The sequence below is a fragment of the Strix uralensis genome, chromosome Z, assembly GCF_047716275.1.
Source record: "Strix uralensis isolate ZFMK-TIS-50842 chromosome Z, bStrUra1, whole genome shotgun sequence".
Classification (NCBI taxonomy): Eukaryota; Metazoa; Chordata; class Aves; order Strigiformes; family Strigidae; genus Strix; species Strix uralensis.
In genome coordinates this window covers 37,880,873-37,903,349 of record NC_134012.1, presented here as the reverse complement: position 1 = coordinate 37,903,349, position 22,477 = coordinate 37,880,873, and the positions used below count along the sequence as shown (strand labels likewise).

At 53.9% G+C, this 22,477-nt stretch overlaps 1 pseudogene; it reads left to right on the top strand.

The window, feature by feature from the left end:
* Positions 1–22,219, top strand: part of LOC141938236 (hydrocephalus-inducing protein homolog) — a 73,096-nt pseudogene extending 50,877 nt beyond the window's left edge.
* The last annotated feature ends 258 nt before the right edge of the window (positions 22,220–22,477 follow it).

Genomic DNA, 22,477 nt, shown 5'->3' with positions numbered 1-22,477 from the left:
GTTAGATACCCTCAAAAGCCACCAAAATAGAAACCAGCTGTTAAATTGTCACTGATACATATATAATACATGTCTTTCCTCACTTTTTCAAATAAAGATTTGGAGGAAGACAGCAGGTCCTGGAAGCCTCTGGGTGGAAAATGCTACATTACAAGTATAAACATATTTCCCTTTGCGATAATGTTGCTTGTTTTTCCCTTCACTATGGAGTATCATCTCGCAACAGCGGAAAACCTTGGTGGTAGCTTGTTAGCAGGTCCTTGACTAAATTAATGGTGCTGTTTTGTTTGCCCTCTGCCCAGCAGTCCTGGAGGAGCAGCAGAATTTCCTTGCCCCGTACCATCCCTCAGTTTGCTCACCTTCCCCGTCTCCCCTGCCAGGCTGCTCTTTATTAGACGTAGTCGCTCTTTCCTCGTTTCTCCCACCGGCTTTCCTCGGTGTCACTGCCACAGCGGCAGCCTGAGGCACAGGCAGGCGAGGGTGGCTGCAGGACCAGCTCTGAAAGGGAGAGGAGGAGAAGTCCACTGAGTTTGGCTGGGATGAATGGAAAATGTTAATTAAAGAGCTTAGCTCAAAGGAGGGGATTCACTGGTCCTAACGCCTGTGTCTGAAACCAGGCATGTTCCCGTAAATGGGAGAAAAATAAGCCTTTTCAAAGTGCTGCCTGCCTTGTGCTGGAGACCTCTTGGGACAGGAAGAAGAGCCTTCTCGAGGTGCCTGTTCCTTTCCCTGGCTGCAAAGAGGGTCCATGGTGGTCCAATACCTAAATTTTGGGGTAGAAAGAGCAGGTTGATCCTACTCTTTAGGATAGACTTTGGGGGGTTTAAATATGCATGCACAAGCCACCCACATAAGCAGGGACATTGCAGGGAGGTTGATGCTTGTCCAGCGTGTCCTGTGCTCTGTGCAGCCACAAATTGGCTACCCAACGGAGTGGACAATGTCAGTGTGATTTGTGTCATCGTCCTCTGCCCCCCTTCACGTCTTGGTCTGCAGATGCTCTGCAGGGGCAAGCGCATGCCTTCGTCCCCTCCAGTCCTGCTTTGCTCTTCCACGTGGACGGTGCTGAGGTCGCCTTTGGTGTCCCCCATGTGGTCCCAGTAGCAGGCAGAGGGGGGGCTGGGGAGGAGTGACAGCGCTGCTGCTCATCGGTCCCTGCTTGGGGCAGCTCGCCTGGGCAGAGCCTTGTTCTTGCATGTGGTTGCAGGAAGGACAAGTCAGGTGGGATCTCTTGGGGGTTGTGAGGCACAGAGCCTCTAATCCAGAAATGGAAACCAGCCTTAAATGATGAGCTGCAAAGCTAGAGACAAATACTCATTTGGGAACACGTCGTTAAAGGCACTGAGTTCCCAGCTGGGAAGGAAGCACCCACATTGCTGTAAAAGATGGGCCTCGTTTGCCCTCGGGAACACTTGCAGATAGGTGTGGTGACAGGCAGGCATGGTTCCAGTGTGTCCTCCATGGGGCATCAGAAGGGTGAACAGAGTTACTGTGAGCACCTGCTGCAATTTGAAACAGGGAATGTAGTCTGAGTCACTGGGAATGTTTGAAAATGTTAAACCGAACACTCTTTACTGACACGTGTTGGTCCAACTATCAACTCAGTCCTGTCAGTAAGATGAGCTGTTGAACTGCTTTGCTGAATCATTTGCCAAATTGGTCCTCAAATGGTTTGCGTTTAGAAGCTGCTGGGGAGGTGATCATGCCGTTGGTAAGTGCCACATCGGTTATAGCCTTGTTTCAGCAGAGCTGCTGCCCTTTTAGCGCGAGGTGCGGTTGGAGCCGTTGTTTCACAGCCAGGGAATACCGGCAGCACAGCAGGAGCTGAACCTTGTCATCGGCATTTGCTGTGTATTGATTAAAAATGACCAAAGCTTCCTTTCCCGGAGCACCAATCGCTGCTGCTTCGGTGCTCCTCAGGGATCAATGGGCTGTTCAGTTGTGAGTCTCTGCCTGGAGTTGCTCAGCGTGTCTTTCCACGCTGCCCCGTGTGTGTGGGGGTGTCCCGTACCGGGCTTCATGGGTGCCCCCGCACGGTGCTGGGCTCTGTCGGGGTTAGGGCACAGCAGGCTCCGGGCTTATCCCTGCTCCTGCCGTACGGCACTTGGCGAAAGCCTCGGGCATTGCTGCTTGCTTGTGCTGACCTGCAGCTGCGGGTGGGTGACAGGGGAAATATTCCGGATTAGCACCTGGTAGAGCTGCAGAAGTTCTTGCTTTGGCCCTCTGGGTGGGGGAGGCACAGTCTGCAGCTGTGGGTGCTTTCGGGAGGGCACTGGTGGGTCTGCACTGGCTTGTTGCTGTCCGGATCTGCCCCTTTGTGTCTCAGGTTCACCTTTTCGCACAGTTTGTGTATCTCTTCCTCTCCTGCTGTGCTTTTTACCTCCCTACAAGGCTTTCACCTGTGTCCTCTTCCATTTCTCCTTGCAACCAGTTGCCAGCTGCCTGCGCTGCTGCTATACCAGCGTCATCCCTAGGCAGCCCCATATGCTGACCTGCTCCATCCTGGTTTCGGAGCTGTTGGGTCAGACCCGTTACTGAGTTCACACCACCAGTGCCCAGCCGGGGGCCGCATCCTGCTGAGGAGCTGTTCGTGCAGGCTTCCCTCCCTCCCACTGCAGGTCCACAATCAAAGTTATGTTCTTTTCCAGGTTCAGCCCTCCAATACCTAAATTTTTCATCAAACCCCAACCACCAAAGGAGGGGGGAGCCTGGTCCAAGTGCTCGGTGTCTGCAGGGAGCAGCTGCAGGGATGGAGGTGTGGAGGAACCAGCCAAAGCCCTGGGAGCCGCAGGGGATCCTGCCCAAGAGCCAGCAGATGCAGATGACTCCCTGGAAGCAAAGGTAGATTTTCTTGTACACCTACTGCTTGCGTTGCCTCCCCCAGCTTGCCACCAAAAAGCCGTGCTTGTGCCCATCCCCCTTTTTGCTGCCCTGCTGTCATGTGCCCTGAGGGCGGGCTGGGCAGCAGGGCCAGTGGCTGGACACGGGGCTTCTGGGGAGGGAGAAATCGGATAGCTTTGCTTGGAGAAGCCCTCTCAGATCCTACGGACCTATGCTGAGTTTGGGGGTTTTTTTGGCTTGTTTTTACACTGTAAAATGAGGCTTTTATCTGCATCATGATGTGAAGGCTTCCAGTTTCCTTCCTGTATCAAGCTGTGCCAAGTACTGTGATCTCCATGTACCACCTTCTCAACCCCAGCTGGAGCCGCCTGTTTTTATGTCTCTGCCTTCACCCGAAACCTGCAGTATTGCAGGGATGGCCACAGAGCTGTCTTTGATAAAATGAGACTTTGCAAAGTCATTGTCTCTTCCTCCTGGCATGGAAAATGGCCTTTGGTCTGCTGACCTTCCTGGTGAACCTCGGTGCTTTGGAACTCGACGTCCATGCTAGTGGGAACTGGCGCCTTGTTCTGCATTGTGTGGGACAGAGGCTGCTCCTGGGGCAATAAAAAAGGATGCAGGAAAGCATGGGAAGTTCTGAAAGCACTGGCGTTGGCATTAAGTTCAAGGAGAGGGGTTGCATCTGCTCACATCCAAATATCGGTCATTTTAACATTATAACTGCACATTTTTTCTGAATCAGGAGAAATGATACCCTGTAGACGTAAAGAATAGTGTGGCTGAATGTTTTCAGATAGAAGGGTGGAATCATCTTTATTTCCTGCTTTGTTGCCATGTATGCAGAAATAAAGCAAAGAAATTCAAGTAGATATGGCTAAGTAGGATCCAAAAGTGCCTCAAAGGATATGTCTGGATTGCAGCTTCATCTTCCGCTTGTGTCACTGTACCACATAACCTCCCTGGGGAGGTGGGAGACCATAGGCCTAGGAAATATGCGGGTTAGAATCTTTGGGAACAGGCGCTTGGCAAAGCTTTGCTAGGCTTGAAAGTGTGAAGATGAGAGAAAGAGCATTGAATCTTCTGATTCTGAGCTTCATCTACCGGGGAGGTGTAGCCTCTGATTAGGTGTAAAGATGTCCCATAAATATTCTTGCAGATTCTGCTGATGTCAAGGCCCCAGCACAAAGCACTTCTTCACGTTACTGAAGAAGCAGGTATTACTACATTTCAAAAGCACTCACAAAGCCCTCGCTTATTAAATTAGGGATCAGAAGCCCAGGGATGAGGTTCCTTTTGAAAGATGGCACCTCTGAGGTCAAACACCAGCTCTCAGCTGCTGCAAGACAGAAGAACACCTCGGCTGCCTTCTTCAGGAAGGTGTTGTTCAAGAGAATGACCTGGTGGAGATCCTCAGCTCTCCAGCACTGATGGCTGCACGAGATGAAACCTAAGCACTCTCTGAAATGGAATAGTTGTGCCAAGTCCTTATTTTCCTGGTTTTGATACTTCTCACTTGCAGCTGTGTTCCTGTTTTTGTCATGAAGAACCTAACCTGTCGAGGCTTGGGGTTCTGGGCACATTCCTTGGGCAGGAGTGAGCGAAGCTGGGCTGGCACAAGGGTGCAAAATGCCCTTGAGGTCTCTGCCAGGACTGAGGGCTGAGTGCACTCAGCTTCCCCATGCAAGCTTGTGCGTAGGAAGTGCAGATGGAGCCCGTGTCTCACCTGTGGGTGGGCTTGGACCCACTCTCAATGGATGGCACGGACATACCCATACTTGATTTGCACCCAGGTCCCATCTCAGCTGCTCCTGGCTGGATGAGGTGGTGGAGCCTGCAGCAGAGTGGTCTCACCCAGACCAGCCAGCTGCTTACTGCAGCCCATGATGCTTGTTTTCCAGTTGCTGCCATCCACTGCTGCGGAGCTGGAAGGTGCTGTGGAGACTCAGAGCCTGGTGGGGATCAACAGACTGATGCAGTTTGTGGAGGCAGAGCCCGTCACCTTGGGAATGGAGGAGGTAAATGGGAATCCATCTTGTGCCATGTTTCCAGTGTGGCAAGCAGTTATGTAGCCCCCCTCCCACTGGTGGCCCTCGATGCTGCTCGCAGAGTGGCCTCACGTCCCTCCAAGCCCATCGCACAGCGCTGCTGAAGCAACTGGTCACTGGAGAGGCCACGCAGGACATGTCGTAGGGTTGACCTGTGCAGCAGCTATGGAGGGCATTATTCATCTTGTTGCTAATCAAGTGGTCAACAGGAAATTTCTGCAGTAGCTTTTGCTGTAGCATCTTGAGAGAGCGCAGCATGCAAATCGGAGAGAGTGAAAAGCATCAGGAGTCAGATGAGCTGGGCTGGAGTCCTCCCTCCCCAGCTCTAAGGGCTTTCACCTCCGAATACTGTGTTTTTCTTAAGGCAGTAAAAGGTGCTTTTAAAGGCAAGTTCTGCAGTGAAGAGAATTTCTTGCTGCCAGGAGACAGCCCAAATTACTTTAATATGTAGTGTATTAATTAATGCGTTAATGAGTGAGTATGGGAGAAAATTTTTCCCGTGGCCCCTCCGCTGGTAAGTGGAATGGATACAGGATGAGATTAGGGTGATTTTGCCTGTGTTTGAGGAAGAGCCCCCTCCAGCCACGTCTGTACTTCGCTCCAAGCCATGGCTGCTCTTCTGCATCAGTTTCCATGCTCGACATCTTGATCTCTCCTCGCCTACCTCCAGGTTTTCGATGTCCTGCCGCTCTACGGTGTGCTGCAGCCAGGTGAGAGCCAGCGGGTCATGTTCACCTTCTTTGGCTACACAAATATCGTCGCCCATGTCATGGTGCTGTGCAGGGTGGAGGGAGGCCCGACCTATGACATCGTGCTAAGTGGAGAGGCTTCGCTCATCAGCTACCTCCTAGACATCACAGAGATCGACTACAGGCTGCAGGTACCACACGCTTCTCTTGGCCGAGGTCCTTGTCGTGAAACCATCACCGGCGGGTTGCCACCCACCTAGGGCTAGGGCTCTCTCCCCTTCCCAACTACTTTGTTGGCTCTATGGCTTGGAAGTACAACCTTGGAGTGATATGTCCTGCATTCAAGCTGGTTTTTAAAGGCCATCTCCACCCCCCTCCAGCTGGGAATTCCTCCTCCTCAAGGTAACTAACAGCACCTCCTGGGGCAGGCAGGGTCCCAGTGGTGATCTCCAGAGGGACGTGCCCCAAGACATCCATCTGCTGATCCACTCCTAAAGCCTGAGGTCCAAGGAGGTGCTCTCTTTTGATGTTCTTGATTAATCAACAAAATAAACGAGGGAGGAAGTTAACTTGGGCTTCCCAGTCACTGTAGCTGGAGAGAATGTCCTAGAATAATCCCCACTTCTTTTTGGTTAAAAACCCCACAGATATTTCCAGCTGTTGCCCTGTCTCCCATTTTGCTGTCACTGCAGGTGCTTTTTCTTCTGCAATGTCTTGATGCCACCTCCTTTGTTCCAGCTGGGTGTGAGATGACACCATGAGGTGCAGAGAGCTTGTCTCCTCCTTGGTTTCCTTATGACTGATCTCTGTGGTTGGCATTGCCCCTCTGCATGCCGCCATCAGTATCTGTTCCTGTGTAGGGCTAAGGGGTGCCCTGTGGCGGTGGCTTCCCCAGGTTAACCTGGGAGACTCAAATGCCTGTACCTCCTCTGCCTCTGCTTTTCTCCTGTGTTGAGTTCATTTGCTCGCATCCCAATGAAAGCAGAAGGAGGTTCCCAGTATCAGGCCTGTGTCTTCAGCTTCCCACTCCTCTGTCCTCTCTTCAGCTGTTTAACAAAGTCACCGAAGCAGAGGTCACCCTGCCGAACAGCGGGAAGATGGGATTCACCTACGTGGTGCTAAGGCCCAGCGCAGGCACCGCAGACAGCCCTCTGCCCGGCGTGCCCCTGGTCCTGCCCAGCACAGTGAGTACGGAGGTGGCGCGAGTGATGGACCCTGGCTCTGGGTCAGGCTGCCCAGCAGGGGGTTGTAGGGGAAAAAAACCAAAATTAAAAAAAAAGAAAACAACCCACAAAAGCAGACAGGAGAGACAGGGCTGCAAGCAGCTGCTACTGGGAGGCAGGGAGGGTCAAGCAAGCGTGGTCCTCATCGCCCTTCACGGCCTTTGCCGGCGGGTGACCCTGCTGTCACACAGCAGCCACCGGCCAGAGGCACCAGTGCTTCGGTGGCTCTGGGGACCCCAACTGCTGAGTGCTCCAGCTGTGCGGGCACTGGGGCCACACTGTGCCGGCTCTCCTGAGAGTCACCTTTCCCAGGGTGTGTGATTGGACAGGGCTTACTCCTTGTCCCTGCCTGTAGCACACCCTGCCAGTCCCCTGCCAGCACTGAGCGGGACTTAAATGCTCTCACTTGGGCATGAAGCTGCTTTGCCAGAAATTGTAGCAGCCCCTGTACCGGTCCCCCACTCCCCCAGCTTTGCTGCTTCGCAGCAGCTTTGTGGGGCAGTGAGGGGGCCAGACAGGAGCAGGGCTGGAACAGTGAGGAGAGGACTTTGCAGCATCTCACCATCCCAACTTCTCAGTCCTGTGTTGCTGTCTTTGGGCTGGAGCAGCATTCCTGTCTAGTCCCTTTTTGCAGTGGGAAGAGGAAGCCAAAGGCGTTCACATTTCCTCATGCCTGTCTCCTACAAGGGGTGACACACTGATGCCCTCTTCCTGCGAACTTCCAAAGACCCAGCTCTGCTCAGACCCGCGCAATCAGTTGCTGTGACAGCCCCATTGGCACTGGCAGCTTGGCAGGGCTGGCTTTTGCTGCAGCTGTGTTCTGCGCTGCACCAGGGGCTCAGGGGACCAAGTGGCAAGATCTGTCCCGCTCAGCAGCTTCTCCCTGCAGCGTGAAGGGGAGTGGGGAGCCGAGGGTCCAGCCCAGTGTGCAGAGGGTGAGCCGAGGAAAGCTGCGGCTGTGTCCCGTCACCCCAGGCTATGTTGCTGTCTGCTTGCATTTGCTCTCAGTCTGGCTGGCGGGAGCCTAGCCTGGGGCTCAGGCAGCTTTCTGGAAGCCTGGAGAGGAGGTGCCCTTCCTGGCAACACCTTCCCTAGATCTTGTCCTAGTCTCTGCTCCTGCCTTTCCAGAGATGCATGTTTGCAGGTCACCGTGAGTCTGGATAGGCTCACGCACCCCCGGTGTAACCGCACAGGCAGGAGGTGTGTGGTTGGGATCATTTATAAGGGGTCAGGCCCTTCAACACCAGCCTGGGAACCGCTGATGTGCTGTGGCAGGAGCTGCTGGCCATGCTGAGAGTGTGGGCACTTCCCTTATTTTGCATAGTGGCTGGTAAAAGAGCTTTTATTTCTTCAGTCTGGCTCTTGCTAGCAGAGGGTAAACACCGCTAGGGGCAGAGCTGTGCTCATGCTGAGCAAGGGGCGGTCTGTGGGTCTGTCCTGGGGGAGTGCATCCCTACGAGCCCTCTGAAGGACCTGGTGTAGGAGACTTCAGCTTCTGGGTACAAGAAAGCTAGAAGGCGATGTTGTCTGATACTTTCTTATATATGAGAACCTGCCTTCTCTTCTCGGTGTGTCTGTCGTCTGAGCCATCCCTCCACCAAACCCTCTTTGGTTCATTCCCTCCCTCTTCTCCCACACCCTGCAGGGTTAAGTTGGACCTGGCCAGGAGCAAGTCCTGGAAGTCTATTACCTGCCAGGAGTGCCTGGAGCCTTCTGCAGGACTTTCCAGATCCAAGTGGGTCACCTAGAACCAGAAGAAATCTCCCTGAAAGGAGAGGGGACCTTTCCCAGGATCTACTTGGACCTGTCCAGGAACATCAAAGGTGAGCACGGCCTGTCTGCTCCCCAGGAGGATCCCCTGTTTCTCCTCCATGTCAGATGCCCGTAGGGCAGCTCACACCTGCCTCCATGGAGCCTGGAGGTTTCAGGGCTGTCAGACCAACACTCAACCCCCCGGTTGGTTCCTGAGGCTCTGGCAGATGAGCCCGTGTGGGCTTTGCCCCAGGAACCATCCTGCAGAGCTTGCCAGCATGTGTCGGAGTCCTGGGAAGGTGGTGGCTGGACAGAAATGCTCGGGAAAGCTGAGCACAGGCTGGCAGGGATTTTGGCAGGGTTGGATTTGCGTCACATTGCAGGGGATGAGATGCTCCTATGTGGGGAGGAAGATGGGTGGGAATGAACATCAGGGTTGATAGAGGAAAAGCAGCATCTACTTTCCATACATTGCTTGAGGAGGGTGTTTCTGGGAGAGGCCAGAGTCGAGGAAGTGGGGCTTCCCAGCTTAAATGGGAATGGCGCTGTGCCACGCTTCTATTTGTGGATGTTTTCTTCCTTCGGGAAATGAAAAATATGAGAAGGTCCTCAAGGAGGTGATAGAAAAGATGAAAGACAGCCAGAGAGAGGAAGCAGTTGTTCTGGGGGAGGCTGTGGCCACGGAGCCACCCCCAGATCCCTTGGATGCCATGGTGAGAATGGCTGCTGCCCCATTTGACACGTGCCTCCCTCCCCCGGTGTCATTTGGTCCCCTGCAGCCCGCAGCAGGCTTCCCGGTGCCCTGCTGGCACTTGGGACCTCCCTGCCCATGATCCTGCATCAGGACACCCAACCTGCCCATGATCCTGCATCAGCTCAGCATTGCCCCCAGGGCTGCCCCAGGGAGAGATCCTGAAGACCCTGCTCAAGTGATTGAATTTATGGTACTTTGGGATGGAGATGTAGGTCATCACTGGGGTATTTGCTGCTCACAACCCAAGTCCTGCCAGGTTTACAGAGCTTAATAGCAGCAGCCTGACTGTGCCCTGGGACTGTGCTGCCAGGACTGATCTCTAAGAGACAGCAGCTTTATCGTGGCTCCCTTTACAAGAGAGCTTTTGTCCGAGCTGCTTTGGCACTGGCTGGGGCCAGGCAAAGACTCGGAGCTCTGGAAGGTTCCTGGCTTGTCTGTCTGTTTGTCTGGCCAGATCAGCTTTTATAACAGTGACTGGGCAGGCGAAGATACTGGAGTTCATTGCCCTTGAGATGAGGCCCTGACTAAGAGAGCAGGAGGTGTCACAGACACTGAGCAGCAATACAGAAGGACCCCATCACCCCTCTCAACACAAGTAGGGGGGAGCCTTGGGAAGGACCGTTGCTAACCAGCCACTGCCTTTCCTTCCCTCAGCTGGACCCTCGGCTGCAGATGCAGATGGAGCAGATGCTGATAGAGGAACACGCCCTGGAGCAGCAGAAAGCTCTCACCTCTGGTCCCCCAGAGGCCACTGCCTTTGACCAGCACGCTCATCAGAGGCTTCTCAAGTTAGTAGGGCCTCTTGTACCCTATCTTCTTGTGCCCCAAGGGTAACACCCATCAGTGCACCCCTGCTCCTGAGAGGTCCTTGTGTCTGCAGAGCTGGGGATAGTGGGGACTTCAGAAAGGGTCTGATCCTGGTAGCTTTGACATGCTCCCTGTGAGCAGCTGAGTGTCCTCACTTCCACAGAGCCACCCTGAGCTTTGGAGGTGCTCAGCTCCCCACAGGCTCTGGGTCCTGCTCTTAGGGCTGAGGGGGTCCAGTGCAGAGCATCAAGCCCTTCCAGAGAGCACCAACACCATCCCTGCTGACCAGCTCTGAAAGAGGCAACTCAGAGCTGGCATCTTTGTTCCAGCTAACAGACCACACTGAGCAAAAAGAGTAGGGAACTGCAGAGGTTGACACACCCTTGACAAACCCTAAATCAGGTGGCTTGGATGCTGGTGGGACTGCAGGACTTACCTCGGTAACTTCCCTCTGCTCCTTCATGAGGAGGCACAGGCATGGTAGGCTCCAGTTCGGGAAGATGCTCTGCAAAACTGATCACGTATGTGCTTTCCCAAGTGTGATTGCTCTGGAAAAGGACCCTCCCGTGAATCTTGTAGGTGTTGATTACTGCATTTGTCGGTGCTGCTTTGGGGACAGATCTGGTTGCAGAGCAGTGAAGATTTCCTGTGCAGGCGAATCTTATGACAAGGTCCTGAAGCCATTTCAGGCTGGGGCTGTACACCAGGCTTAGCAGTTTCATTGAGACCAGTGGAGGTCCACTGGACTTATCTACAGTGGCTTTCTATAGCAGAGGAGCTGTGACCAGTATTCATTTTAAACTAGTTTTATTTTAAGGTCCCACTGGTAGGTGATAAAACCTAGGTCCTATGCTCCTCGTGACTTACCAAAGTCTTACTACCAGGTGGTCAGGCCTTGGGTTTCACGGGCTTGAGTTGAGTTTTTACAGCAGCGAATCCAGAAATATTCACTTTATTTGCATCTTCCATGCTCTTGGAAATGTAGCCAGGCTGTGGTTTAAGGACTGTCCTTACTCCTCCTTTCAGAGTTGAGCTGCCCGAGTACCTCCTGGACTTTGGGTACGTGATTCTCGGTAACACCCCCACGCACGTCGTGAGGATCACCAACACCGGGCAGTTCCCTGTGTCCTTCCACACTGATAGACGGGTCCTGCGTGACGCAGGTAACCGGTGCTGGAGAGACTTCACGTGGGCTTGAAGGAGCTGTCTCTGACAGATTAGCTTAAGCCACTAGACATGGGGAGTTTTTTTGAGTGCTTGTGTGTATAACTTTTTCCTCCTTGGGACCCTCTGCCTGGTGCTTTAGAGCCTGAGTTCTCCTGGCCAGCAGTGCTCAGAGACCCAGCCTGCCTGTGCCTGCCCTAACACTTCCCTGCAGGGGCTGGATGGGCTGATCGCCTTGGTCACCTCTCAGCATCTTCTGCTCTTGGCTACCATGAGCATCATCTGATGGGCACTCCATGGGCTTGTGTTGCAAACAGATGGACGTTCTGTGGTTTGGAAGTGCTTTGTTTAAAGTTCATAATGCCATAGCACTTCTGTTCAGCCTTTATTGAGAAGACAGCCTGTGAGGCCCTCTGTTGTGTCAAAATAGGCTTTCTAAACAGGCCTTGACATAAGGCTGCAGTACCAGCAAATGGTGACTCGCCATGTCTGAAGGGTGATCAGTTGCCTCCTCTAAATTGTTTTTCAGGGAGTACCATGGCATGGGGGAATCTTAGTTGGAAATTCTCCTTTGGAGAGGTCTGTGCATCCTTCCCTGGGATGCCTAGTGAAGGCATGGTTGGAGCTCCTCAACTGAGATGTTTCCTTTTTACCATGTGGGTCTTGGATTCTGACTGTGAAAGCCCTTTCTCCTTGTATGGTGACAAGGGAGAAGGAGCGGCAATCTTCTCCACAGGTACAAAGGGGTCCTTCACAGAGCTGCCAGCCAGGACATATGGCCTTAACGTGCTTGTGACACATTCATGTCTATTGTGCATCTCAGCTGCTTTATTTTCATCTGTTCAAGGTTTCAGTGTGGATCTGGACCACGTGAAGCACCTGCTCTGCTGCGAGACCAAGGTGTTTGAAGTGCGCTTCGACCCACAGAGCGCCAACCTGCCACTGGGAGAGGTGGACGTGCTCCTGCCCATCAAGGTACCTACGGCGTGCTTCCTCACCCCGCTGTGCCCGTGCACCTCTCGGGGCATGTGGAGAGTCAGTGACAGCAACAGATGTCACTGGGGCTCTCAGCTGGACACTCGGTCCTTCCCTAGGTAGCAGGAGGCCCCACGTTCCATGTCCACCTCCATGCCAGCGTGGCTGTGCCATCCCTCTGCGTCTCCAGGGACAGACTGGAGTTCTCCACTCTCCAGTGTGGGCAGTGCCAGGAAGAAACTGTCCAGCTCCACAGTCAGCTCCAGATCCCCTGTAACTGGGTCATCACTATAAATGAGCCTGTTAAGAAGGTAAAGCACAGACAATGTGTAACATGTAACTTCTCAGTTGGGCTTTCTTTGCCTCTCTTGCCCTTTCTGCCCCTGTGGCTGCGTGAGCACTTGGGCCACAGCTCATCTGAGGAAGCTTTGGAGGGTACAGAGCAAGGCTGGCTCACCTGGACCTGTGCATTAGCTGGTGCTTCACTTCTCTGCCACCTTCCCCCGTTCCTCCTCTTCTGAGGATGGTGCCTCCCCATCTGCCTGCCCTGCCTGTTTTCCCTCCAGTTCTAGGCCACAGGTGGCCTCGGCTGGTTTGGCTGTGGGTGCCCTCAGCACCATGACGGTGTCTCAGAGCACTGGAGGAACCGAGGGTCTGTCCTCGCAGACCAAGGAGACCTCACACAATTGTTTTTTTGTTCTCAGATGGACAGACATTGGCCAGCGAGGATGTGTCGGAAGGTGCCCCAGAAGTTGAAGGCCCAGCCCTGTGTCTTCGAGGCACTGCCCTCGGCTGGATCCCTCGCTCCAGGACAGCGATGCAACGTGCGAGTCAGGTTGTCACCCACAGAAGAGGTGAGATCAGCAAGTGTCACCCCCAAGAGGTCTGGCAGGGCAGTGTGGTAACGAGAGCCCAGCACAGAGAAGAGGAGACGGCGTCTGCCTCCACAGAGAGCTTTCTGCAAGCACCGTACCCACTGTGCCTCAGTTCCCCCTGCAGCACACTCTTCTGAGAGGGGCTTTGAAATCCCCCTGGGGAGCTTGCTCAGCATCAGGGCACGGTGAGGTGGCTGCCTCTCGGCGCATGGGGGGAAATCTGCCTGTTTGCCCTCGTCTCCCCCTTCCACAGGCCTGTTTAAGGCTGCAGTGCCCTGGTGCAGAGCAGCTGGTGCGCTTGCAGGGGATAACCCTGGAAGGGCCAATCTAGGCAAGTCCTGCTGCTGGTACCAGCAGACAAAACAGCCACCAGGCACCTTCCTGGGCACGGCAGGACAGTCGTCTGCAGTGGTGTGCTGCCAGCAGTCCCTGTGGCTCTGGCCCAGCCTGCCTGCACGTTCCCAGGCAGTCTGGGAGTCAGGTGAAATGATGGGGCATTCCCAAAAGCAGTTTGCTTGTGGCCACTGTGACTTGGAAACTGGCAGTGGGTAACAGGATGGACACAAGTGCTTCCGTGCCTGGGAACAGTCCCAGGGATGTTTTAATTGCTGTAGAGGTGTAACCATCTTGTGTCTGGCTTTGACCAGAGCCAATCACTGAGCAGAGAAGACGACCCTTATTTCTAGCCAGTGAGAGCTCATCTGCCTCATTCATAGAGCTGATGTTTGCCTGATGCAGCAGTGCCAGGACTGTGTCTGGGCAACATAACCCTGAGGACCTTTCTCATGAGCATCACACTCCCTCATGACTAGGTGAAAACATCTGACAGTGCATTTTAGATTCGTCTGACACCCAAATATCCAGTTACACTTCACACCAGGATTCATCCCAGTTACTCAGAGCCAGCATGCAGATGCTGTAGCCCCTGCTGGAAGTAAATATCTGTTTTCTATTCCCCTTAGAGGTACTGGTGACACCCCTGCCCTGGGGCAAGTGTTGAATTTGAGGCCCTGTCACCTGGGACTTCATGGAGGAGCTTTCTGTGCTTCTCTCTTTTCAGAAGTCCTATAGAAGTGAGCTGAAGATTAACATTTGCCAGAGCAGCCAGCACCTCCAACTGCAGGTCTTGGGGTGTGGGCTGGAGCCACAGCTGGAGTTCAGCCCCCCAGTGCTTGAGCTGGGACCGTTGCTGCCGTACAGCTGTGGAGCAGAGGGGACGGTGGTGGTGAAGAACCCATGCGAGTTCCCCATCGAGTTTTACTCGCTGGAGTTCGACCAGCAGTACCTTGCTGAGGAGCAGGTGAGAGGGAAGGTCTGGCCCCCATGTGCACGCTCCCGTAGTTTCACAGTGCTCCAGCATTCCCGGGTTCGTGCCAGGGAGATGGAGACAGTCCCCAGGGCAAAGTCTGGTGGCATTTCAGGGTTAGCCAGCTCTGCTGGCAGACTGTGGAGGGGCTTGGATAGTCCGTGTTGTTAGAAACACGTCCTGCATATGGCTTCTCTTCCCTACATGCACAGATCCTGCAGACGCTTAAAGACTACGATTGCCACAACACCTTATTGCTGCCTCTGCATGCCCCGGGTGAGAAGCTGCCCCCTGAGGTGCTGGAGTACTATCAGGACCAGAAGAGGCTGCAGGATGAGCAGACAAAGTCCAAGACTGGGGAACCAGCAGGCCAGGACAACGGTGAGGGTTTGGCATTGGCTGTCCTGAGTGTGGACACAGCGGGGAGTCCAGCCCGCATGCCCCAAGCTCTACATGAGAAGCCCAGGCTTTTAGCAGCCACCCATTCCCCAGCTTGGTGGAGGAATTCCAGCATGAAGGTCTGTGGCTTGTAACACGCATCCCCTACCAGCCCTGAGTGCAGCCAAAGCAAGCTCATATCTGCCTACCATGGACCGGGGAAATAATCATGTTGTCCTCTTGTGTCCCCTAACCACAAAAAATAGGATTGGATGAGTTCTTCAGCCAGCAGGACCAGGTCTAATATCACCAGCTATCTTATATTTGTTCCTTCCCAGCACCAAAAGCACAAACTCAAAATCCCCCCAAGGGCAGAGACAGCCTGGACAGACTTCTCCTTGGGAAACTTTCCATCTTTTGCACGTGGCCGTGCAAAGTGGCAAATGTCAAAGAACAGATTGCCTGGCCATGTCCACCCTCTTCTTCCCTCCCTGTGGCCTTCCTCCTCAGCAAACTTTGAAGATGTCCAGTCTCTGTCAGATCAAGGAAGAAAGTCCTCTGCTGGGATCATTCACACTGTCTCATCCCAGAGCTCATTCATTTTCCCCTCCGTGTTTGATGAAAGCCAGTCCAACAAGTGGACTCTAAATCTGAATGCGGAGGAGGAGGAAGGTGTTGAGAAAAGACAGGGGATGGGTAATGTTGCAGACAGGGCAGGGACAAGTGAGAGGCCAGAGAGGTTCTCCCCAGTTTTGCCAAATGAGCACCTTTTCCCCCAGGAGCTGCTGGGATCAGGATGATGCTGTTCCCTTTCCTAGGCAGGGCAGCGCGCTCTCTGTCCTGCGTGACACTGCAAGCGAGATGGCTTTTGGTGACCTCCTAAGGGCAAAGGTGGGAGCTCTTTGCAAATGCTGTTATGGTGAATTCAGAGCCCAGCTACATCTCCTGGTATAATATTCCTAAAGCATCCAGCTTTTGGATAATGGTTTGATCCACAAATGGAGCCTCTCCCTTGGGATGGTGTAAAATGCCTGGTTCTGCCTGTCCCCCCTTTACTCAGCAGGACCTGGGACCAAACTCCCATGAGGACCATGTTGACAGGGCACGGGAGATTTGGCCCAGTCCTTTTAGGTATTGCCAAATGCTTGCTCTTTCCTCTTTCTGCCACCCCATTTCCTATACTCTGAACAGGCACCTTGACCACCATCTAGGGCAGACCCTGATCTGCACAAGCCTAAAGGAGGGGCATGGTGAGACCTCGGTGTGGTGTTGGTTTCAGCAGAGTCTTCTCTCCCAGGATCTGAGGGGACGGGGAGGATGATCAGGATCATAGGTAGGCAGGAGGCTGACTTTTCTATCTGGTTCTGCACAGCAGAGCATCGGCAGAGCATCACCAGCAGCAAGGCAGCCGCGGGAGAACTGGCCAACAGCCCTGTCTATAGGGCCATCGCCCGCCACTTTGGCGTCGATATCTCTGCAGAGGGGCGCGCGCGAGGGATCGTCGTCATCATCCATGGGGCACCCCTGACAGGTAGGTGAGCCGCAGCCCGTGTCTGCAAGGAGTGGGGAAGCAGGAGAGACACATCCTGGTGGGTTGTGGTGCTTGGTTGACCAGCTGAAGCGAAGCGAGGTAAGCCACAGCTCTGCTGGTACATGAAATGGTCCCAGGCCTTCACCAGCTGGGGCAAGTGCTGTGGCTCACCCTGTGTCCACACAGCTAGGCTATCGTTCCCCCACACAGGGTGACCACGTCACCGTTGCTTCGTGGGAGCACAGTGCCTAGTGCCCATGTTGCCTCATGGGAGCAGTCCCTCGCCCACGCTGACCCCCAGACCGTGCCCAGACGCTGCCTGAGGCAGCGCTGGCCAGCACAGGCTGGTGAACGCTCTGAGTGGTGGCGGGACAGGGCTCGAAACAATGTTCTGGCCCAGGGTTGAGGTCACCACGAGGGACAAAGTGCTCAGCTGGATGTGAGGTGGAGGTGATCCTCCTGGCTCTAGAGGAGAATGCTTCTAGCCATGCTCAACTACCTCCCTCATGGTCTCCCCTAAAGGGGCACTTGATTTCCGACTGTCCTTGAAACTTTGAAATCCTGTCTGGGGACTTTCTAGAGCCTGTCCTGAAAATGCTTCACATGCAAGTGTCACCGAGCACTCTTCCTCTCTCTCAAGGAAAGACAGCAGCAGCGGTTGCCCTGTCCAAATATTATGGCGCTGCCTGCTTGTCCATCGACATCGTGGTGAGAGAAACCATCTCGGACAGGAGCAGCTCAGCAGGGCTGTGCGCCCGGGAGCTGTGCATCGGGGCTGCCATCGAGCAGAGCTGCAAGGAGGCAGAGGGTGCCGGTAAGGAGAAACACTGGACCTAGAGCAGCGCTTCAGAAACCCACCATGACCATCCACTTCTGCTTGCTCCAGAGAGGAAGTCTGACAGCCCTTGGGTCTCCTAGGGAACATGGGTGCAGCATGTAGAAATGCAAAGCCATTTCATAAAGCATCTCGTGTTATTAAAAAAAATAATCTCTGTTTTAAGGGCTCAGACAGGGGCACTTTTACTGCCTCTGGGCTTCTCAGCACATACTCCTTTTCCTAGGAGTGGTGAAGCACACCTGTATTTTTCTCAGGGGTTTTTTATATTTCCTCAAAGCTGAATCCAGCTGGCTCCTCGTGGCCATCAGGCAGAACTGCTGCCCACTTTAACAACAAAGAAGCCCTCTGAAGCTGCTCATTAAGCACTAGACAACTGACTTTGAGTGTGGCTTCAGAAACATGAGAGGAAGGGAAGAATAACCTCCCAGACTTTCAGATGAGACATGCTGCAGATGAGCTCTTTTCTCCAGAGGTTTTCCTATACACACTGTCAGGTCACACAGCTCGTGCATGTGGTGCTGTTCTCCACCTGAGACCAGAGACTTTTAGAAAATCTGGTTGGGCAGTTGGTGCCCCGCGCTCTGCAGGGTGAGGCCAGACCCTGGTTCTGGTGGGGGAAGTTTTGCATTGCTCCGCTTTGAACCTGGTTGGGTTGGGAGCTGGTGGAAGGAAGAAGGGTCTGGGCCTCAGGTGGGGTTATCCCATGCAGAGGATTTAGCTCCAGTGGAGATGGGGGATGCAACTGGGGCAGGGCTGCATGTTACCATCTCCATGTGAGAATGCAGGATGGGTGCAAGGTACACAAATGATGCTCCTGGAGGGTGGAGCCTTGGCTTGATCCATAGGGGAGCTAGTGTGCAGTGTCACCTGAGTGCACATTTGTGAGGAGGGACGCGGAGCTGTGCCTTAAAAACTCTCTGGCTTTAAAATCCAGTATCAGATGGTGTGCTTTACCATGCTAATAAGAGAAGCAGGGCAGGAGCTGCTTCTGGAGATCGGTGCTGCTAGTGCCCAGCAGGCTGGGGAACAATGGCCGTGTCCCTGCCAGGGCACAGGGCTGTGCCCGTTGGGGTGGAAGGTGCCTGCTTGCTCCCCACTGAGCGTCTGTCCCCTCCACAGGTCACAACGCAGATGCATCCCTCAGCCTGCAGTTCGGCACCAGGGCCAAGCGCAGCCTAGACATGAGACGGTCCAGCTCTGTGGACAAACTCAGCCTGCGGTCCGTCAGGTCCTGAGGCCAGGTGAGCGCTGCGGCAGGCAAGAAGAAGACAGATGGCCCCACACCCCAATCCCAGAAACAGCATCTGATGGATCTGACAGACTCCCAGGTGAAGCACGATCTGCACTGGTTAATGCCTGGGACCTTTCTGTTGCCTCTGAGAAGTGAAGGGGCCGCTTCCAGTGGAGGCTCTGTGTCACCCAGAGCCTGGTGCGGGGGTCTATAGTGCAGAGAGCCAGCTGGGCAGGCTGGGCGTGGCTCGGGGTGGGAATGAAACCCTGTGCTCTGGCAGAAAAACTCTACGGCATCTTAACAGATTGTTGGCAAAGTGCAGTCCTGGCTAACGTGACTGCAGCAGTGGGCAAAGCTGCCGGGTGCTGCGCTGGGGGCTTGCGAGCTTGGGTCTCTGCTGGCCACGGATGCACCCTCCAGCATGGTCCCCTGGAGCTGCTGGCCTGCAGTTTTGTTCTAGTCTCCTGCTAGTGAGAAACCCCAGCTCCAAGCCCAGCAGTTGGAATTGTTTGGGGGTTTCCAAAGTGGTTGATTTTTCTTGTGGTGTTCAACATTGCAGGGCTCATCAAGTTCTCACCTCTCTCCCCTTCCCTGCGTTCCCACGCAGCGATGGCTGAGCATCAGTGGCAGCACATCAGGAGAGCTGGGCTTTAGGAGCTGCGTGCTGCCCGAGGACCTGCTGGTGGCCATCCTCTCTGAAAGGCTGCATGTACGTGGGGTGGGGGCAAATGGTACGGTCTTGCTACAGAGAGACAGGCAGCGAGGTACAATTCAGAGAGGAGGAGGGCTGTGCCTGCTCTTGGAGGAGTCCTGGGCTGCGTGCAGGGATCCGTGGGTGAAGCTGCAGATGCCATAAGTTGGCAGAGCGTGGGGAAAGATCAGAGCTTGTCTGAGCTGCTGCACTTGGAACTGTGATGGCTGGTGATCTTTGACATCAGGCTTTAGTGACTAGCTGAGAGCCCAATGCGTGCAACAGCTGACTTTCTCTTCCTTTTCGACTTTATCTGCAGCTGAGTGACTGCTACCAGGGAGTGGTGTTTGATGGCCTGGAGACCCCCTTTGCACGCGACACGGCGTCTGCTCTCCTCTGCCTGATCAAAGCTGTCAGAAATCGGCCTTACATCTATTTTGTGAACCTGTTCCAGGATTATGCTTCTTTGAAAGCCAGGGAGATGGCCGCAAAAGAGCAGGAAGGTGAGACTCTTCGTCTCCGTAACTCTGAAATCTTCTCTCTCAAGCCCTCAGCCTTACCCGTGTGTATCTGGGTTACCAGCAGAACTTGCAAGAGATGTTTTTATTAATCCTTCCACCTTCTGCCTCGGTGTAGCCAGCACTCAGCTCACAGCTGCTTAAAATTCAACAATGCTGAGGCTGACCTCAGTCTCTAACATTAAAGCCTGGGCACAAATGCAAGCTGTTGTGGCTCAATAACTAATCACTGGCCAGCTGTCCACAGTGCTGGTGCATGTGAGCCAGGCAAGGCATGGGAACTCACTGGCCAGCGATAGTTTGGGGGCTTATCTGAATTCTGAAGCAGGGATGTGAGCTCGCCAGTATCTCCTGGCAGGATGATAGGCTGGGTCAGGACAGAGTTGTGAATCCTGGCAGCTCACCCAGAGCAGCAAGCTCTGCTTGCAGGCACTGATGGTTTCTCCTTGGTCTGTGCTGAAGGACAGGAGTGGGAGGAAGCTGCCAGGAGGGAGAAAGCACGTCTCTGGGAGATGGAAGAGGACGAGTATGATGCCCTCACCGAGGAGGAGAAAATTCAGTTTGATAACAGTATACTGCAAGTCCAGAGTGAGAGGAAGAAAAGGTCTGTAAGCCTTCAATGGGTGCCTCCCCAGGATAGTGTCCCCAAAGGGTTTCCCTGCTCCGGAGACCTTGGTTGTGCTCAGAGGGGTTACCAAGGCCAAAAGCATTAATTACCAGCAGCACAAGGATTGCCAGTTCCACCTCCCTGGTTCCCAGCAGAGGAGGGACCTTCCTCCGGTGAGATGAGAACATCTTCTCTCCGTTTTAGTGGTGAGCCCTTCGGCTTTGACACTGGCTGCAGGGAGCTGGGCTCTGTGCTTCCCTTGCCACAGTGCTTACAAGTGTCTCTAAGTTAATTATGTTCGTTCTCATCTTCATCGCCCTTCTTCTCCAAACCAGAGGGGTTGTGGTGTGGGTTGGTGTGAGGCGCAGCTGTGCTGGCTTGGTTTGGATCCCGGTCCTGCTGTAGGTGAGGGAGGCCCTTGCACTGCTGAGCTCCCAGGGTTTTCCTTACTGAGTGACACCAGCCACAAAAGCTGGTGTCTCTTAGGCTCACCTTCAGCTGCAGCAGCAGGTGAGCCTGGGAGAAGCTCTGATCCAGCAAAGCAGCCCTGTTCAAGAGGATACACAGGATAAGCTTAAGCCCCTATTAACCTGTGGTGGTTTGACCTTGGCTAAATGCCAGGTTCCCACCAAGTCGCTCTATCACTTCCCCCCCTTCCCCTTTTTTCTCAACAGGGCAAAGAGGGGAAAGAAAATAACCAACCCTTGTGGGTAAAACAAAAGCAGTTTTAATATAAGCAAAGCAAAGCAAAGGTCCGCGCGTGGAAACAAAAAAAAAAAAGAAAAAACCAACAGATTTATTCACTACTTCCCATTAACAGGCAATGTCGGGCCTTCTCAGGAAGCAGGGCTCCAATACGCGTAGTGGTTGCCTCGGAGGACCAAGGGTGACCCACCCCCTTCCTCCTTTCTCCCAGCTTTATGACTGAGCAGACTGAGCAGATGTCATATGGTCTGGAATATCCCTTTGGTCAGTTCGGGTCAGCTGTCCTGGTTGTGTCCCCTCCCAAGATCTTGCCCACCCTGTCCCACTGTGGGGGGGAAATGTCGGAAAGAGCCTTGGTGCTGTGTAAGCACTACTCAGCAGTAGCCACAACACCAGTGTGCTATCAACACCCTGCCAGCTCCCAACATAAAACACAGCACCATGAGGGCTGCTACAGGGGAACCAATCCTGGCTCAGCCAGACCCGGTACATAACCCCTGCCTGAAACTTGGGGAGGGACTTGCTTAAAGCGAGCCTATGTTTCAGCACTTCTTTCAACCCCAGCTGAAGTTTGTTTCCCTGGGAGGAGATCACTAGGGCTGCTTCAAACTGTGATTTCCAGGACAGGCAGCACAAGTTTCCCATGGTCCCAGCTGGGCTCCAGCAGGAAACCTGGTTGTTTGGAGCCTGTTTTGCAGGAGGGCAGCTACTGCAGCCTTTGCTTTCTGATTGATATGGCTAGTCTTGCTAAGGAGCAGGCTGTGCCCAGGGAGAAGGGCTAGATAAGCCAAGTATTGGTGCAGGGATAAGCAGGTGTTAGTGATTTGTGAGCTGGTTTAGTGATTTGTGAGCTGGATATTGAGAGCTTCAGGCTCCAGTGTGGAGCAATGGTGGATCAGTCTTTGGCAGCATGCTGGAGGTGTCCAGGTGGACCTTATTGGAGAAGTAGTGCAATTTAGACCTTGTGACAGCAAAGCCTAGATTTGGCTGGCCCTGGAGGTCCCCTCCCACTTCCCTCACTTTGGATGTCCCAGCCTCCCCAGGTTGAGAAAAGTCCACAGAGCTGGTCTAACAGTTGTGCCTGGCCTTAGGGTCAGTGAATGAAGTGTGGGACCAGCTAGGATTGCAGCGAGCCCCGATTTCTGGCGGTGACTCTCGGGGATGTTTTCTGTTTGTCTTGCTGAAGGAAGATGGAGTGGCTGGCTCGAGAGCTTGAGGAAAAGCACCGGTGGGAGCTCGAACGCTTGAGGGAGGAAGAATTGCTGAAGAAGTTGTCTAAGTGGGCCAAGAGAAAGCTTGGAAAAGACAAAGAAAATGCTTCAAGGAAGAAAAGCGAGCCTGGAGTCAGGCAGGTGGGTGGTTGTGTTTATAGAGAAGAGTGAAAGCCCTGGGGACCCGCCTGCTGAGCCGTACCATTCCTGGTGAAGCCAGCAGCCACCTGCAGTGCTGGGGGTGAGTACCTGGCCATCAGCAACACACGGGGCTGTACTGGGAAACAGCAGCCAGTGTTTGATCGTGCTGCTGCTTCACCAGGGGTATTTTCGCAT